This window comes from Lissotriton vulgaris, chromosome 9, assembly GCF_964263255.1.
Source record: "Lissotriton vulgaris chromosome 9, aLisVul1.2, whole genome shotgun sequence".
Taxonomy (NCBI): Eukaryota; Metazoa; Chordata; class Amphibia; order Caudata; family Salamandridae; genus Lissotriton; species Lissotriton vulgaris.
This window is the reverse complement of record NC_141697.1, coordinates 269,017,829-269,039,019: the sequence shown is the minus strand read 5'-3', so window position 1 is coordinate 269,039,019 and position 21,191 is coordinate 269,017,829.

The following is a 21,191-nucleotide window of genomic DNA, read 5'->3' as shown; positions in this document are numbered from 1 at the left end:
TGTCCGAAGAAATAGCTCTGAATGCAACAGAACATGAATAACTAGTGCTAAATGTGCACTTGAGGTAGGATTTCATCCACACTTACTCTGGGCATTTAGGGCTAGTATCTTAGCATAAAATGCACTTGCATCCGAAATGGAGGCTAGGATTCCTTTTGCGCAAAGAAATAGCAGTAAATGTAACAGAAAATGAATGGCGAGCATGAGCGCCCCCTCCTGCTCGATAAATGTGCTCCCTCAGTAGGATTTTCCCGCAAATTACTCTTGAATATGTGAGTGGGCATAATCACGTTATTATTGGTAATTCCGTGTCAATAAGTAACACAAAATTCCCCAAATTACTCCTGCATAATTGAAATTCCTCCTTGGCCTAATTCAGACTAGGAGAATGCCACCTGATAGTATCCTTATACACCAATGACGTTCTTCTCTATATAAAGGACCCTTTGTCCAACATGTTCTCACTGATGTTTGAGTCAAACAGACTCAGCAGCTTGGCTGGACTGCGATCAACTGGAATAAATCCACGATGGCCCTGTTGACTCCTGGACCACCAAACCGTGCAGTGAATTCCCTTTACAGTGAATGGCGGGACCAAAAGAACACTTAGGAATACAAATCCAGTGACAACTGGGGTATCACCATCACGACAATTATTAAGTGCATGATGCACTCTAGGACAGTGTGGACAGAGGCTCAAACCACTAAAATCCAGAGCAGGGCGTATTGCGCTGATTAACAGGGTGATCCTCCCCAAATTCCTCAACCTCTTTATCAACATCCATGTACCCATCACCAGTGTCTTTTTTACATCACTATGCTCCAAGCTGATCATACTGATCTGATCAGGCAACCAATCCAAAGAGACTTGGGAGATACCGATGCTCACGTATGATTGAGGCAGCATGATTGTCCCAAATCTGAAAACTATATTATTATGCTGCACAACCCCGTTTTGTTGATTACTGGTTCAATCCAGTACAGCAGTATCTTGTAACTGAGTGAAAACTGTTGTCTTCTTATCCTTTAAAGGTTGCACTAACACACCTCTTGCCCAGACTGACTGCATGCATTAATGCAGTGGTGTGCACTGGGCATGGTGCCAATTAGCACCAGGCATTAACTTGCTACCCTTATACTCACCAGTGCTATTGGCACACACCATGAGCATACCACTGGAAGGAAAACCATGGCCAAATACCAACTGGGAAACCTGAGACTGACACAGAGAAAGGATCCTTATCCCAAAAGGGCAGATCCTAACCCTCTCCCAATTTAAGGAGCTGGGGTTAATCACCTCATTTAATTCACTTCCATACGTCAGATTAACTCACATTGTGAAAGTGTAGAATGGAAGGCACCCAGCAGGACAGCTTGACACAAACCTGCTGACATACCCAGAGGTGGACAGTGTATGAACCGGGTGGGAACAAGACCTGACCTGCCAACAGATGGATGACATTCTGTTGCCCGCGGACTAAAAGCATATCTATAAACCCCTGACACTACTTATACATTTTATATTCCTTCCTAGGGTATACTATCCACCAGAACAAATCCAATCATTCAGGTCAGATATAGACCCCGCATGTGCAAGGTGTTGCTACACATGTGCAAGGTGTTGGTATTCAAGAAAAAGGGGAGTGCAGGAAGCACCTGCACTACTTCCTAGGGCACACCTGTAGGAGACTAATGCTCCTTATAGTACATTCCAATAATAGTGGTTGAGGTACAGGAACACAGTTATATCTTTATCAATGGTAGTCCATTTAAAGATGAATTTATTTCGTAGGTCACATATTACATCATAGTGACAATGTAGCAAAACGGTGCACACAATTTATCGATCAACAACATCCAATTGTATCAGTAATATCCCTAGGCATTTCGGGACGTGGCCCTTCGTCAGGGGTCGATAGACAATCTGAAAATGAAAGACTTTGTATCAGGGAGAGGAGCCAGCTGCCACAATATGTACACATCATTAAACTATAAAAAAAGGCTAAATGAATAAGTGTCCAAACCAGTAGGATTAGTATTCAAATGTGCATAGAAGAAACAGGCACGAAATTAGAGTCAACAAAGTGACTAATAGAAAGCAGGAATCCGAATGTGAGGGTAAATCGGGATCTGAGTAATTTAAAGTGGAAACCACGTGGTGAAATGGATGTAACAAAAGTCTAAACAACCTTATGCCAAAGAAACCAAGGATATAATGGGCAGTGAAGCTGTGAAGCCTATAAAGTCTATTAGATATGTGCAACCCAAGGTCATGAGCACATCACCTGAAGACGTAAAGGATGGTGTTTAGACACACGAAGTAGACAAACAAGTGACAAGGGCGGGTTGCATTACGAGTGGCATGCCTGAGGGATAAAAAAAACCAACATAGAACACCAGTTCAAAGCTTACCGAATGTTGTGCGTGAAAGAACGCATAGTAAATCAGGCTCGTAGGTCGGCGTTACCGTGAATGAACACGGAAGAAAATATAAGTGAAATGGAAGACGGACCAAAACACGAAAGGGTACCTGTGCCGATGTTAGAAACGTACTGTGTTATTACTAAAGAACACAAAGTCCTGAAACAACAAATTAGCATATCTATAAACCCCTGACACTACTCATACATTTTATATTCCTTCCTAGGGTATACTATCCACCAGAACAAATCCAATCATTCAGGTCAGATATAGACCCCGCATGTGCAAGGTGTTGCTACACATGTGCAAGGTGTTGGTATCACACAGCAGATTGTGTGCACTTGTCTTGGTCTTGCCCAGGACTCTCAAAGTACTGGCGAGAATTTAATGTGGTCCGACATAACAGAGACACTTACAGCCCCCTTGCCCTTGGTAGCACTACCGGCTACATAAGTGATTTGCAGAGATCAGTCAGTCGATTTTTCAGACTAGTTCTCTTAGTGACAAAGAAAGTGGTGGTGAAATGTTGAGGCATGGGTCTTCCTGGGCCTACAAGTTATAGATGGTCATCAGCGTTTGTGTTGTGAAATGAGACAAGTCACACGAATAGTTCAAAGATTCCATAAAACTCAAGACAAAAAGAAATATAGTACCCAAAAGCATGTATCTCTTCAAGCAGTAAAATAAATGTAGTCAAAGGTACCCCTGAGGAATCAGATGGGGCCAAAGAGATGCATGGTGCAAGCTCTATCAAGGTGAAAACAGAGATACATAAGAGAGTAGATTGGTGTAGATGGAATGAGGTGAATGGGACCAGGTCGAGTGACACAAACCAAAAGAGAAAATGAGGAACATACTATAGGAGATGTTCCTAGATGGCGAGAGAGGCCTCTTGGAAATTGAATGCATGTTGACCCCACAAGACATATGACTGCAATATATCATATGAAGCTGGACGATTCCCCACCAAATCGCCAGCTCCAATGGATCATGCAAATGATACATTGTCTGTATAATGCACGCTTTATACATGCTACTAATATCATGTAAGAAAAATGCTACTAAATCAGGGTATCAAGTTTAAAAAAAATACAAAGCCCACACCTAAATACAACACGTTGTACACATGTAAAAAAAATTGAAATAAAAAAACTAAGGAAACACAAATAGAATTATTTTAATAAATACCTAAATGAATTTCAACTTTGCATACACCTATAAATCGTGGAATGCATGGATGATAACAAATGAAATAATTAAAATAATATAAAAATGTAAAAACATACATATAAACATAGATACTCCAAACACCTATAATAATACCATTATAGAAGTATTATAAATGTTAATAAAATATCATTCTAATCTAAAAGTTTTATATAACTGTCAACTTTGTAGGCACCTACACAAATTACATTATTAAAATGTAAATATTATGGATCACCGTGCTGCCATCATTGACTTTCATACTTTGTCATTGACTGGAATCAATCCAAGGAAGGAAAATGAGAACACACGGAGATAGTAAGTTATATTTCTGAAACGATTTTTGTATTTAGTGATGAGACAACAAAATTACATCTTGGGAGACGGATATACAGAAATGAATTCAAGCAAAAACTGAGAACAGAGGTATAGATAACAGTGACTCTTCAGTACACAGCTAACACATCAACTCCTAGTAAATATAACAGACAACCAAAAATAATTAATAAACAAAGGTCGTATGTTGGTGACAACGCAATGTTTTTGGAGATGATGGAGGTGTCGACGTTTTGGTCTAATAAGCAGTCGTCATGCAGACCATCATCAGGACAGAACATTTCATTGCTGAAAGAAACTCCCTGAAATTTCCAAAAGGGGATATTTTCAAATTTAGGTGGACAACAAGAAACGTGGAACAGAGTCTCCAGTTGATTGAATCACATTTTTTGGTTTGATGTATGGAGAAAACCTTCCAGTGAACGGTTTTTTGGACAGCTAGAAATTAAGCATACAGCGTGACTCTGTATTTTTGGATATAGTTAGTTGAATAATCAGGAAAGTAGCGTGTTCATTCGGCATGCCGGGTCAGCCTGGAAGCCTGTGACAGCGAGTAGAGGTGCAGAAGGCATGACGCGGCCGGCTGCAGGTACGTTTTTTTTTCGCCCCATCTCTTTCACTCAGTGCTTAGAGTTTTTTATAGCACTGCCATTTCAGAATGAGACTGTGTACACGGCTGCTGCTGTGGTGAAACGTGTGCCTGGCAAAGCGTGGAATCAATGGTTTTACTGACGACCCGGCATGCCGAATGAACACGCTACTTTCCTGATTATTCAACTAACTATATCCAAAAATACAGAGTCACGCTGTATGCTTAATTTCTAGCTGTCCAAAAAAACGTTCACTGGAAGGTTTTCTCCATACATCAAACCAAAAGATTTGATTCAATCAACTGGAGACTCTGTTCCACGTTTCTTGTCGTCCACCTGAATTTGAAAATATCCCCTTTTGGAAATTGCAGGGAGTTTCTTTCAGCAATGGTGGAGAAGTGTGGCTCACTGGTTAGAGCAGGCAGACCCTGAAGCAGAGGTCAGACCCGGGACCAGGGTTCGATTCCCGACGCGGCAGGGTGTTGAGCTCAAATGTCCACGGACTCGATAATTCTCGCTTCGGTGCCTGACCTAATCATGGGTTCACACTCTGCAACTCTGGGCATTAAGCTTGCTTAATCTCCACAACGGCCCCCCCACGGCGGGATGCCTGGCTTTCACCTTGGGGATGCCCTGTAGGGGCTATCTCACAGGGAAAAACCAGGACGGGTTCCCAAGGCAAGCGCGGAGATACCCCTTCGGGGGTCGATTCTGGCGCTATATAAGAAATACAATAATAATAATAATAATAATGAAATGGTCTGTCCTGATGATGGTCTACATGACGACTGCTTATTAGACCGAAACGTCGACACCTCCATCATCTCCAAAAACGTTGCGTTGTCACCAACATACGACCTTTGTTTATTAATTATTTTTGGTTGTCTGTTATACTTACTAGGAGTTGATGTGTTAGCTGTGAACTGAAGAGTCCCTGTTATCTATACCTCTGTTCTCAGTTTTTGCTTGAATTCATTTCTGTATATCCGTCTCCCAAGATGTAATTTTGTTGTCTCATCACTAAATAGAAAAATCGTTTCAGAAATATAACTTACTATCTCTGTGTGTTCTCATTTTCCTTCCTTGGATTGATTCCAGTCAATGACAAAGTGTGATATTCTGTTGATACACTTGAGTGTGTTACATATGTATGACTCATAACTAAGATCCATTGGTTTCAAAAATAAGTCCCTTGCAGCATATTGTGACTTTAAATATTCCGTGCCCAAGCCTACAAGGGTTTATTGGGTTTCCCCTGCCGCTTACACATCATTGACTTTCATCACCTTAATAGGGTGTGAGAGTCAATTTCTGCTATCCTGCCAGGTAACCATGGGCCAGATGTAGGTAGGCATTTACCGGTCGGTAACGGCCGAATTCGGCCGTTACCGACCGGTAAATGCAATTTGAGATGTAGGGCCCTGTATTTTACAGAATCGGTAAATTTACCGATCGGTAAATTTACCGATTCTGTAAAATACCGAATCGGTATTTTTTCCGATTCGGTAAAATTGATATGTAGGTGGGACTCTTCTGAGTCCCACAAGCATTACAGAATCGGTATTTTACCATCAAATACTATTTGATGGTAAAATACCGATTCTGGTGTGCATGCACATGTGTGCATGCACACCTGTGCCATATGACAGGCAGACCTGCCCTTAGGGCAGGTATGCCTGCCACATGGCCCCCGAACCTTTTTTAGGGGTGCTAGAGGGTGTCAAAGTGACACCCCCTGCACCCTTGTCAGAATCGGTATTTACCGATTCGGTAAATACCGACCGGTAATGCCCCATTCATTCCTATGGGCTTCAAAGCCCATAGGAATGAATGGGGCATTACCGGTCGGTATTTACCGAATCGGTAAATACAGATATTTACCGATTCGGTAAAAGGAACATCTGGATGTTCCTACATATCCACCCCTCAGATTTACCGATTTTTAATAATCGAATCGGTAAAATTCGGTAATTAAAAATCGGTAAATCTCATTTACCTACATCTGGCCCCAAATTCTTACTGTCAGCCACCTTTAAGGCAACTATTGTCTGATTGTAATCATAAATAGCTTAAGATATTAATTGTCTATGCCATACTTTCCATCAATAGTCTGAAAATCAAGTGCTGGAACTTCTTTAAATTCCCCCATCAGTTTCAGTATTCCATAAGGACATACTTGGCACAGAGGCAGCCTGCCTTTTGGGAACAAAGAAAGGATTCTTTCATGTGACTAATTGGGAACAAATCCTCGAGTCTTTCCCTAATGGCTTTGACAACAAGAGTCTGTATGGTACGTGATGCCAATGCAATACTATCCTTCAGATACATACCATTTAAACCTTTCAACTTGCCCATTACACTGGGGATCAGACAAGGAGGCCATTATGGTGTGCAAAATATTGTACTTTCCCAAAAATGTTTCCATTTTGGCCGAACTGAACTTTGCTCTAGAGAGATGGTATAATGGAAGGCCCAAAAGACAGTCAGCAGTCACATTCGTTTTACCTGGGACAAAACAAATTTCCAAACAGTTTTCATGTAAATTAGAACACATCCTCGCAACTCTGGCAGCAGAGTTTCCTCCCCCACCTGCAGAAAGGGTATTTACCGATCGGTTGTGAGCTGATCTGACAATACTTCTTTTGCCCCACAGATGATACCAGAATAATAAAAGAAATTGACTGGGGGCCCAAACACAGGCTAACAGTTATTTCTTGCCACATTTGGACCTCGAAGCCGTGCTTAGCTTGTAAAATAATATGGGCCTGTGCCCAAAGTTTTGCTCAGAAGCCCGCAGTTGCAGCTATCGAAAGTTGGGTTTGCTGTGTACTGAGGCTGTATAGTTTTGCTTCCTATTCGTGCCTATTTCTTCCACAACCATACACCTTTTGCCCCTTTATTTCACTCTTGCAAATTTTTATTCCTACTTTCTCACTTTGTCAAGGTTTATCCATCTTTAGCTTCTGTCTCCTTTCCTCCTTGTGTGTTTTGCTCTATATTGCACTGGCTCAAAGTCTGATAACAAAAAGTAAGAGCCAGGCCCAAAAAATGAGTGTCGATGGACCCCACCTGCAATCACTAGCTCAAATTAAGCACTGGCTCTATGATCCAAGGGGATCTCAAGCTGAGCTAGAGCTAGGCCCCGGGCTTGAGCCTGGCTTGAGTCTTCAGTGCCTCACAGTGGCGGCTCTTCCGCTATGGTGGAGGAGAGTCACCCCACACAAAAAAGATGGACCGAAAAGGAAAATAAAACGAAAGTAAACACTTGTTTTATTTTTCCTTAACTGCCAAGTCTTAGGGTCAGGGCCAGGGAGGTGACTACTGGATGGGTAGTGGTAGTGCACTGCCTTCATTGCGCATGACGATTTGGCCAGCCGCCTCAGGCCGGCCAAACTATCATGCGCTTTAAAGCGCTCTCCAACCCAGCTGCGTGGCTGGGTTGGAGAGAATAGGCACAGATTCCTAGTCTGTCTGTGAGCACAAAGCAATGGTGCTCAGGCCAATCCTGAAGCTGCTCAGGCCAATCCTGAAGCTGGTCTCATGCATGAGATCAGCTTCAGGATTGGCTGCAGGGCAGACTGGAAGCCTGTGACAGCGAGTAGAGGTGCAGAAGAGCATGACGCGCCCGGCTGCAGGTACGTTTTTTTTCGCCCCATCTCTTTCACTCAGTGCTAAGAGTTTTTCATAGCACTGCCATTTCAGAATGAGGCTGTGTGCACGGCTGCTGAAGTGGTGAAACGTGTGCCTGGGAAAGCGTGGAATCAATGGTTTTACTTTGCAGCCGCAAGGCCCTTGCCAGCTTGGGCTGATCACGTGACTCTCTTGGGATTCTGGGAATGTGCTGCCTGGCTCAGCAGTCCCGCCACCTGAATACGGGGATTTGCATCAGGTTTAGAAGTCAGAGCTTCCGCCTGCGGCCCCGGGCGCTTCTCACGCTATCCCGGCCGCCAGCACTGCTGCCAAATCCAAGTTATGCTGTTCCCATAGCAACCGTGCCATTGATTCTCTGACAGCAATACACTGTTAAATGGAACGAGAGGGAGGAAGGCCAGCATGTGTGATAGGGAGAAAGAGATACAAACAAGAGGGAGAGAGGGAGAGAGAGCCTGCCAGGCTGAATGAAGCGGCGTTCATGCAAACCCTCATGTCTCAGAACAGGCAGCCATTAAAGGTGTGCATGAGAACCTCGGAAAAGATTGGAGGCACATTAGGGAAGTGCATATTGGGGAGACCACCTTGTGCAAAATCAGAGGCACATTAATGGCGTGCGTGACAGAATACAACCCGGGGACAAATCTTGGGGTGCGTGGTTGTCGGTGTATTCCATCATCCTTACCGAGTAGCGGGGAAAGATGGTGCAGGTTGCATGGTCTGTACCAATGGTTCTTAATCTTGTGACTTCTGTGGACCGCCACTAAATCAATTCTGGAATCCAGGGATCGCAACCTAGTCATATGCAAAAGCCACAGACATCGACCTAAGCAGTTTCTATGATTTGAACCTCAAAACAATACATAAAAATACAAAAACAAGTGCACACCAAATGCTCAAATAATGAAATATTTTGATTCATTCACATTCAAATATAGAAAAAGCTTTCAAAAGTTCAATTTTGCTTTTTAATTTGAATATACTTTATAAATGTTATTATAATTTAATTTTGGAAAACAGTCGCGGACCACCTGAGTAGGCCTCGGACCACAGGTTAAGAATCACTGGTCTATACTATGGTAAATCTGTTGGTGAAAGGAGTGCAGGAGTGTATTGTAGGAAGCATCATAGAGCAGTGATGTGTGGTGTTTGTTTTATTCTGTCTCTGGATGCTTGGATAAGCCCCTTACGTCATTGGCGACTCCTCCACTAAGGCGGAGGAGTGTCGCCCCACTGCTCACAGAGCAGTGTAAAAGAAAAAAGAAAATGATGACAACTGAAGTTATTATCCTTTTATTTTTAGTTTTGTCATGGGGGCAGGGCTGGGCTTCCCTGACGTCAGGGAGGAGGAGTGGTTGCTGCACTCTAAAGTGTGGATGACGCTTTGGCCGTCCGTCTGTGGCGGCCAAAGTGTCATACACACTTTGCATGGTCTCCACCCAGGTTGGATTACAGCCTGGGTGGAGAACATGCCCAGGCCCCCTACCCTTGTCTGAGCGCCAAACCTCAGACCAATCACAGCGCTGCATTGCAGTGTTGTGATTGGCTATGGGGAGACTGGGTGCTTACCAATTACAACGCTGCATTGCAGTTGTGATCGGCTGTGGGGAGTCTGGGTGCTTCCTGGAAGATACACGACGTGGGAAAGATCACAGCCACCCTCCCACCCCTGCCACCCCCTTACCGTACCGGTCGCCACTTCCTTACATCCATGCTTGTGTAAGAAAGGTGTCATCTGCAGTAGTCCGTTGCCATTGCGTGACTGGCCAGGACTGTTGAGAAAGCTGGGAAATACCACAGTTAGGTATGTGTCCCTGCTCCTGGTGGGGCTTTATACTACTGTGGGTGTGGGGGACCATGAAAAATGTATACCCCAAAACATTGCCCCCCACAGACTGGCCATAGGTTGTTGAATTGCAGCTGCTCTTGAGGTAATGTGTCCCCTGGTAAGGCAACTCCCAATATATCTAACAGTCAATTTAATAAGGGCCCACATAAATAACTGAGTTCTAGGTCAGAATAAATGTACACGTTGTTATTATAAAAATTCAAAAGATGCGGGGCAGAGTCCTGGTGGGGCTTTATACTACTGTGGGTGTGGGGGACCATGAAAAATGTATACACAAAAAAGTTGCCCCCACAGAATGCCCTGCCCATAGGTTATTGAATTGCAGCTGCTGTTGAGGCAATGTGTCCCTGACATAAGGCAGCTCCCAATATATCTAACAGTCAATTTAATAAGGGCCCACATAAATAACTGAGTTCTAGGTCAGAATAAATGTTCACGTTTTTATTATAAAAATTCAAAAGATGTGGGGCAGAGTCAGTATAAGTCATTGTCATGAAGGCCCTCAGCCAAGGCCAGACTGACTGTACCAGGCGTTTTCCTGGGAGGCTGAAGTGGTAGAGATCTGGTTATGTTATAGGGGACCAGTTTTGTTACTGGGGGCTAGTTTTGTAGCAGTGCAGCAATTTTAAAAGCACCTGCTGCAGAGTTCTTTGTATATCCTGCAGTTTTGAGGCAAAAATAAAAGTGTCAAGATAACTCTGGTGATTAATGTACCTGCTGTGGAGAGATCAGAGTTTAATCTAGTGCCAGTTTTGACTCATCTAAGGTAATGCAAAGGGCTATTATGCCTGCTGTAAAGAACGTTCACTATGCAGATCACTGAACAGTATTTTATGTACATAGCTTGGTGGGTTACTGCTTTTGTCATAGAGACGTATTCGTTACTGCGAGTTCATAAGTTACAGTCATAAATTTGCACAGTGAGCTATGAACTGCCATCATAGTTAGTGCTGCATGCAAATTGCATGGTACAGGTTAGAAAGTTATGTTTTAACCCAGTCTTTCATGATCCCAATGTTACTAAAGAGAGTTTATTTGGGTAGAAATAAATCCTTATTAGAAAGGCCATCCCTAACCACTGTGTTACGCTCTAAATCCTGTGTTTGTGCTTCTCCCGGCCAAGCGTTCTTAAATAATGCCTACCAGTATGGATGACGTGAATCCTATACCTTTTAGTCCCCTTTGTCTTATGTAATATTTTCTATACACTGATTTACACACATTTGATTCATAGTGTCTGTATTTGCGTGTGATGTGAAGTGCTCCGACACCCTACACTGGTATGAGAGGCGCTATAAAACAAACGAAATTCATGTGGGAGAAGAGCTATGGAGAGATGAGAGGCGCTGTTGGAGGGTGATAGTGAGGGAATCATTGAAGAGCATATTTAAACAAAGGGAGAGTCAGGGTACTTAGGCTGCTTTTCGGGCTGCGGATGCGTTACGAGTAGGCTACAAGCGGGGAGTCGTTGTTTAACAAATTATATGCAACATGAAGAATTACCCCGTCCGCAAGCCCATATGGCATGCACGACAAATTCGTGTTGTTCTGGCCCTTGGTGATTTTTAGGAGTGCCTACACGGGTAAAACTGTGAGTTTTTTCACTTGTACACACATATCCTCAAGGATTGGCCCCGCCTTAGCGTGTGTGGACCACCGGGGGATACATTCTGGTTCTGAAGAAAGCTGAGCTGAATGTAGCATCTAACAGCTGAAACATGTCGACCAATTTTGTTTAGGACACAGTGGTTCAAATAATCAGAACACTAGGTGTACCAGCTGACCATTTAATACAATTATTTAGGGTACAGCTGTTATCTTTTAAATTTCACAATCACCTCACTTGAGCACATCACACGATCCCATCACAAAAACCAGCACACTGGGGGGACATTCGGTCTCCTCATTGGGAACCCTATGATGAAGCATGTCACCACTAGGTTGGTGAGTGAGGGTTCTTTTATGAAAAAAAGGTTTCCTTTTTTCTGCACACTACCTGTTCACTTTCCCTTCGTCGTTTTTTGGTTGCTTTTGGTTAATATCATTATAACACATTTGAGTCACTCTGATGTTGTTGTTATATAATCATTGAAGAGCCCCAACAAAGACTCTCAGGATCGGAATGTACTATGCTTTAAGAGCTAATACAATTGAATGTATAATGAACAAGCATTAGAAATGCAATCGGGCTCGGATTTATTTGAGTTTGAGCTAATGGCATTGTAAATGCCAATGTCTTTTCGCCATGTGTTATGGAGTGTGTGCATGTGGTGTGTAGTGGAATTATGTGGGTTGGATTGTAATTTTACCAATGGTGGCATGCTGTGTTTTATATGAATATGTTTAAAAGTAAAGTGTACCATACTGCGATTGCTTGGTGGAAAAGTGCACTGCCGGTTGGAGGTCTGTGTGCCTGGTGGAAGGGTGCACTGACGGCTGGTGGCTGTGTGCTTGGTAAAAGCGTGCACAGATGGCTGATGGTTGTTGGTGTTTGTGCATGGTGAAAGCATTCATTGACGGCTGGGGGTGTGTTGTTCTGTGTGTTGTATTCTGTGTACTGGTGAGTGTGTGGCGGTGAGTCTGTGGGGGTGAGCCTGGGGAGTGAGTGTGGTGGTGAGTGTGTTGTGTTGAGTGGTGACGAGTGTGTGGTGTTGAGAGACTGAGGTGTGTGGTTTCTGTGTGCCTTATGTGTGTGTGGTGTGTGTGTGGTGTATGGGTCTATGGTGTGTGATATTTGTGTGTGGTGTATGTGTGTGTGGTGTTTTCTGCACAATCACACACTGCCCCTACACATTCACACACTGCTCACCCGCACACTCCCAATGTCACCCTGCATAGTCACACACTGTTTATTCTGCACCTGCACTCACCGCCACTCTGCACTCACCGCCACTCTGCACTCACCGCCACTCTGCACTCACTGCCACTCTGCACTCACCGCCACTCTGCACACACCGCCACTCTGCACACACCGCCACTCTGCACTCACCGCCACTCTGCACTCACCGCCACTCTGCACACACCACCACTCTGCACACACCGCCACTCTGCACACACCGCCACTCTGCACTCACCACCACTCTGGACACACTGCCACTCTGCACTCACCGCCACTCTGCACTCACCGCCACTCTGCACACACCGCCACTCTGCACTCACCGCCACTCTGCACTCACCACCACTCTGCACTCACCGCCACTCTGCACTCCCCGCCACTCTGCACACACCGCCACTCTGCACACACCGCCACTCTGCAGTCACCGCCACTCTGCAGTCACCGCCACTCTGCAGTCACCGCCACTCTGCAGTCACCGCCACTCTGCACACACCGCCACTCTGCACTCACCGCCACTCTGCACTCACCGCCACTCTGCACTCACCGCCACTCTCCACTCACCGCCACTCTCCACTCACCGCCACTCTCCATTCACCGCCACTCTCCACACACCGCCACTCTGCACTCACTGCCACTCTGCACTCACCGCCACTCTGCACTCACCGCCACTCTGCACACACCGCCACTCTGCACACACCGCCACTCTGCACTCACCGCCACCCTGCACTCACCGCCACCCTGCACTCACCGCCACTCTGCACTCACCGCCACTCTGCACTCACTGCCACTCTGCACTCACTGTCACTCTCCACTCACCGCCACTCTGCACTCACCGCCACTCTCCACTCACCGCCACTCTGCACTCACCGCCACTCTGCACTCACCGCCACTCTGCACTCATCGCCACTCTGCAGTCACCGCCACTCTGCACTCACCACCACTCTGCACTCACTGCCACTCTGCACACACCGCCACTCTGCACTCACCACCACTCTGCACTCACCGCCACTCTGCAGTCACCGCCACTCTGCACACACCGCCACTCTGCACACACCGCCACTCTGCACACATCGCCACTCTGCACTCACCGCCACTCTGCACTCACCGCCACTCTACACACACCGCCACTCTGCACACACCGCCACTCTGCACTCACCGCCACTCTGCACTCACCACCACTCTGCACTCACCGCCACTCTCCACTCACCGCCACTCTCCACTCACCACCACTCTCCACTCACCGCCACTCTCCACTCACCGCCACTCTCCACACACCGCCACTCTGCACTCACCGCCACTCACCGCCACTCTGCAGTCACCGCCACTCACCGCCACTCTGCACTCACTGCCACTCTGCACTCACCGCCACTCTGCACTCACCGCCACTCTGCACTCACCGCCACTCTGCACACGCCGCCACTCTGCACACACCGCTACTCTGCACACGCCGCCACTCTGCAGTCACCGCCACTCTGCAGTCACCGCCCTTCTCTGCACTCACCGCCACTCTGCACTCACCGCCATTCTGCACTCACCGCCACTCTGCACTCACCGCCACTCTGCACTCACCGCCACTCTGCACTCACCGCCACTCTGCACACACCGCCACTCTGCACTCACCGACACTCTGCAGTCACCGCCACTCTGCAGTCACCGCCACTCTGCAGTCACCGCCACTCTGCAGTCACCGCCACTCTGCACACACCGCCACTCTGCACACACCGCCACTCTGCACACACCGCCACTCTGCACACACCGCCACTCTGCACTCACCGCCACTGTGCACTCACCGCCACTCTGCACTCACCGCCACTCTGCACTCACCGCCACTCTGCACTCACCGCCACTCTGCACTCACCGCCACTCTGCACTCACCATCACTCTCCACTCACTGCCACTCTGCACTCACCCCCTTTTCTGAATAATTTTTGTCCACCATAAGCGTGGAAGGGTATACTCAGATGTGAGTCCCTAGCTCATTGCACCATCAGGATTCAAGCAAGCCGGGCCGAAGACGGCTGAATTGCCAGAAACCGGTCCCCGGTAGCTTGTTTCCTTCCCAGTATAAGAATTGGCTTGGTAGTTTGGTCTGCCCTGTTCCCATGATGCACTGGGCCAGGGTCAGACTAATTTGCATATAGCCAAGTTCTGAGCTGGGATGGTGCAGTGAGCTAAAAACGGTGATGGATCAAGCCCTGATCTTTGGACTGGGTAAGAGTGGTCTGCTTAATTCAGGCACTCTGTTCATCACCACCCCTTTTCTGAATAATTTTTGTCCACCATAAGCGTGGAAGGGTATACTCAGATGTGAGTCCCTAGCTCATTGCACCATCAGGATTCAAGCAATCCGGGCCGAAGACGGCTGAAATGCCAGAAACCGGTCCCCGGTAGCTTGTTTCCTTCCCAGTATAAGAATTGGCTTGGTAGTTTGGTCTGCCCTGTTCCCATGATGCACTGGGCCAGGGTCAGACTAATTTGCATATAGCCAAGTTCTGAGCTGGGATGGTGCAGTGAGCTAAAAAACGGTGATGGATCAAGCCCTGATCTTTGGACTGCGTAAGAGTGGTCTGCTTAATTCAGGCACTCTGTTCATCACCACCCCCTTTTCTGAATAATTGTTGTCCACCATAAGCGTGGAAGGGTATACTCAGATGTGAGTCCCTATCTCATTGCACCATCAGGATTCAAGCAAGCCGGGCCGAAGACGGCTGAAATGCCAGAAACCGGTCCCCGGTAGCTTGTTTCCTTCCCAGTATAAGAATTGGCTTGGTAGTTTGGTCTGCCCTGTTCCCATGATGCACTGGGCCAGGGTCAGACTAATTTGCATATAGCCAAGTTCTGAGCTGGGATGGTGCAGTGAGCTAAAAAACGGTGATGGATCAAGCCCTGATCTTTGGACTGGGTAAGAGTGGTCTGCTTAATTCAGGCACTCTGTTCATCACCACCCCTTTTCTGAATAATTTTTGTCCACCATAAGCGTGGAAGGGTATACTCAGATGTGAGTCCCTAGCTCATTGCACCATCAGGATTCAAGCAATCCGGGCCGAAGACGGCTGAAATGCCAGAAACCGGTCCCCGGTAGCTTGTTTCCTTCCCAGTATAAGAATTGGCTTGGTAGTTTGGTCTGCCCTGTTTCCATGATGCACTGGGCCAGGGTCAGACTAATTTGCATATAGCCAAGTTCTGAGCTGGGATGGTGCAGTGAGCTAAAAAACGGTGATGGATCAAGCCCTGATCTTTGGACTGGGTAAGAGTGGTCTGCTTAATTCAGGCACTCTGTTCATCACCACCCCCTTTTCTGAATAATTGTTGTCCACCATAAGCGTGGAAGGGTATACTCAGATGTGAGTCCCTATCTCATTGCACCATCAGGATTCAAGCAAGCCGGGCCGAAGACGGCTGAAATGCCAGAAACCGGTCCCCGGTAGCTTGTTTCCTTCCCAGTATAAGAATTGGCTTGGTAGTTTGGTCTGCCCTGTTCCCATGATGCACTGGGCCAGGGTCAGACTAATTTGCATATAGCCAAGTTCTGAGCTGGGATGGTGCAGTGAGCTAAAAAACGGTGATGGATCAAGCCCTGATCTTTGGACTGGGTAAGAGTGGTCTGCTTAATTCAGGCACTCTGTTCATCACCACCCCCTTTTCTGAATAATTTTTGTCCACCATAAGCGTGGAAGGGTATACTCAGATGTGAGTCCCTATCTCATTGCACCATCAGGATTCAAGCAAGCCGGGCCGAAGACGGCTGAAATGCCAGAAACCGGTCCCCGGTAGCTTGTTTCCTTCCCAGTATAAGAATTGGCTTGGTAGTTTGGTCTGCCCTGTTCCCATGATGCACTGGGCCAGGGTCAGACTAATTTGCATATAGCCAAGTTCTGAGCTGGGATGGTGCAGTGAGCTAAAAAACGGTGATGGATCAAGCCCTGATCTTTGGACTGGGTAAGAGTGGTCTGCTTAATTCAGGCACTCTGTTCATCACCACGCACTTTTCTGAATAATACTCTGCACTCACCGCCACTCTCCACTCACCGCCACTCTGCACTCACCGCCACTCTGCACTCACCGCCACTCTGCACTCACCGCCACTCTGCACTCATCGCCACTCTGCAGTCACTGCCACTCTGCACTCACCGCCACTCTGCACTCACCGCCACTCTGCACACACCGTCACTCTGCACTCACCGCCACTCTGCACTCACCGCCACTCTGCAGTCACCGCCACTCTGCATACATCGCCACTCTGCACACACCGCCACTCTGCACACAGCGCCACTCTGCACTCACCGCCACTCTGCACTCACCGCCACTCTGCACACACCGCCACTCTGCACACACCGCCACTCTGCACTCACCGCCACTCTGCACTCACCGCCACTCTGCACTCACCGCCACTCTCCACTCACCGCCACTCTCCACTCACCACCACTCTCCACTCACCGCCACTCTCCACTCACTGCCACTCTCCACACACCGCCACTCTGCACTCACCGCCACTCTGCACTCACCGCCACTCTGCACTCACTGCCACTCTGCAGTCACCGCCACTCTGCACTCACGGCCACTCTGCACACACCGCCACTCTGCACTCACCGCCACTCTGCAGCCCCTCCACTCTGCACTCACCGCCACTCTGCACTCACCACCACTCTGCACACACCGCCACTCTGCACACACCGCCACTCTGCACTCACCGCCACTCTGCACTCACCGCCACTCTCCACTCACCGCCACTCTCCACTCACCACCACTCTCCACTCACCGCCACTCTCCACTCACCGCCACTCTCCACACACCGCCACTCTGCAGTCACCGCCACTCTGCACTCACCGCCAATCTGCACTCACTGCCACTCTGCAGTCACCGCCACTCTGCACTCACGGCCACTCTGCACACACCGCCACTCTGCACTCACCGCCACTCTGCAGTCACCGCCACTCTGCACTCACCGCCACTCTGCACTCACCGCCACTCTGCACTCACCGCCACTCTGCACTCACCGCCACTCTGCACACACCGCCACTCTGCACACACCGCCACTCTGCAGTCACCGCCACTCTGCAGTCACCGCCACTCTGCAGTCACCGCCACTCTGAAGTCACTGTCACTCTGCAGTCACCGCCACTCTGCACTCACCGCCACTTTGCACTCACCGCCACTCTGCACTCACCGCCACTCTGCACTCACCGCCACTCTGCACTCACCGCCACGCTGCAATCACCGCCACTCTACACTCACTGCCACTCTGCACTCACCGCCACTCTGCACTCACCGCCACTCTGCACACACCGCCACTCTGCACACACCGCCACTCTGCAGTCACCGCCAATCTGCAGTCACCGCCACTCTGCAGTCACCGCCACTCTGCACTCACCGCCACTCTGCACACACCGCCACTCTGCACACACAGCCACTCTGCACACACCGCCACTCTGCACACACCGCCACTCTGCAGTCACTCTGTACTCACCGCCACTCTGCAGTCACCGCCACTCTGCAGTCACTCTGTACTCACCGCCACTCTGCACTCACCGCCACTCTGCACTCACCGCCACTCTGCACTCACCGCCACTCTGCAGTCACCGCCACTCTGCAGTCACCGCCACTCACCGCCACTCTGCACTCACCGCCACTCTGCACTCACCGCCACTCTGCACTCACCGCCACTCTGCAGTCACCGCCACTCTGCAGTCACCGCCACTCTGCAGTCACTCTGCACTCACCGCCACTCTGCACTCACCGCCACTCTGCAGTCACCGCCACTCTGCAGTCACCGCCATTCTGCAGTCACTCTGCACTCACCGCCACTCTGCACTCACCGCCACTCTGCACTCACCGCCACTCTGCACTCACCGCCACTCTGCACTCACCGCCACTGCACTCACCGCCACTCTGCACTCACCGCCACTCTGCACTCACCGCCACTCTGCAGTCATCGCCACTCTGCAGTCATCGCCACTCTGCACTCACCGCCACTCTGCACTCACCGCCACTCTGCACGCCTCATGTCCCACGAGCAACAAAGACAGACGTAAACACACTCACAGCAGACGACTTCCGCATTCTTAATGAGGTAACAAGCAATGTAAAGGATGTATGAATGCAGCCTTGTGCTGATGAGCCTGGAGGCATAGCCTGGAAAAACCAAAAAGTTTACTAATATTCTATATTGATTTTACAGGTGACAAAACGTAATTATTAGTACAATTTTTAAAGCAGACACATGCAAACACACAAATAGTATCAAACTCAAAAGAAGAATGGAAAGTTAAGTGATAGACCTCTGCTACCAGCGCCTAACCCACTGAGCTAGCAGTACTGAGTGTCTGGCAGCAGAGCAGAGGTGAGGCTGAGGCTGCAGTGCAGAGCGAGCCAGCGCACGGAGCGCTGCTGAATGGTGAACGCGCCCTGGCCGTCTGCATTCACTTAATAGGCACCCTGACAGCTCCTAATTTTTATTTATGGACGCCTGTGCGGGAAACCGCAGAGAGAATGCCCACAATGGCGGATGCAAATCACATAAAGCCTATCGCGTCAAGGCTACTACAAAGACAGCACAGCAAAGACGAATCACTATGCAGATGCCATAAAACAGCCACACGCACTAAGGAATGTTTGGAATGTTTCTGGCCAGAGCCCTAAAGAAACCTTTTTTTTTAAATAACAATAGAGCTCGAAGCTCCGCCCCACTTCGTGGTGACGGAGGCCAAGCCCTAAAAATGTTTTACCAGTTTGGCCAAATATTCGTATGGGAGAAACCCCTCCCATACCTTCCTTGTAGTGGTCAGGCTCGCTCCCTGTGCTCACTCACTATGCACCATAAAGGGTCTGGTCTTGAATAAAATGCCAGAGCTGCTTTGGGATCCTAGTCTTACCCTGCTCTCAGCAAACAGAGGAAAACAGAGTTTTGCAAAATCAAAAATATTTAAAGTTCTAAGTGAACAACACAATCAAGAGAGAAATGGGCTTCATCCTAGCGGCATAGGAACATTCTCAAGGAAGTTCTGGCTCACCTCCTTAATCAAGGGTTTATATACACTATTTTCGTATATAAAATCATTAAAACTGCAAAATCATTGTGGTATGATTACAACTGTTACGCTCTCAGCAAATAAGAGCACAGTTTTATTAAAAGTCACCTAAGCACTATACCACACCATGAATATTGATTCTGTCCACTCTATGCTAATGTCATTCGGAGAAAGCAGACAAACTTGTTAGATGAACAACAGCAAACTATTATGAATAAATAGGCCACAGTGAGCTATAAGAACAGCCGTTGGAAATGTTGAACAGCAAGAACCAAGTCAATGAAAGCAAACAAATATGTCTCTGCTTGACTGCATGCTGCAGAAATAATTAACAGTGAAATGAGTCAGGAAAACACATTCCTACAAGTCATAGAAATGTTGATTCAAACACAATAGCATGATATCAGTGTATACATATTAAATCGATAGCAAAACTACACTCTACGTGTTGTTAATAATGCACAAAACCCTCAAACACTGCCTCTTTCTTAGCCATCTACTACTAGAAGTGTTACCTTTACCTAATAAAAAACCTACAGAGAACTTGTAGTGTCCACCATGTTTCTACAGCATGCAGCTTCTTCCATGGATTATAAGAGTGCTATTTAGCAAGCACCTGCTGGGCTGGCCCTAATGATGCTAGGGAACACCATCAGAACTTGTATTAGGGCTCTTGTTTCAGTGCATTCCCTAAGTATCCTTATTGCTAACACATTTTCTGAGTACCAGGCCAAAGTTCAGCTGTGAGAGCCTTGTGTGAGCCCATGCCTAGACCCAGTTTGATTGTACACATATGGACCTCTCCCCCTATCCATTACCTGCTGGCAAAGAATCAATCTACTGCTCATTAAAATCCAGTACTTATATTTGTATGGTGTAGAACAAGTCCTTTCCTGCTCCCGGTAGAAGCTAACTTAAGGCCTGTGTTTGGTTTTCTTTTTTCTGCTGTCACTCATCCTGTCTCATTGGTTGTAGATGGTGGTGGAACTGGGTTCCCAGGCAATGCCACTGATTGTGTGGTTATCAGCTTTGTTTTCCATTGCAGGGCATGTCCGTTCCACTAGGATTCTTTGCTACCTTGCACGGGGCTTCACCTTATCCGCATGAATTACTGAATAACAGCACGACCATGGCAGGACCAATGAGCAGGCAGGAGGTGTGGATTGGCGGTGCTGGATTTGGAGGTAGACATGACTGCCTGTCTTCTCTCAGCCCTAAACATGACCCTCTTTTGTCCCATTCTTGAATGTCTGTGAAAAGCTCAGAGCGGTACT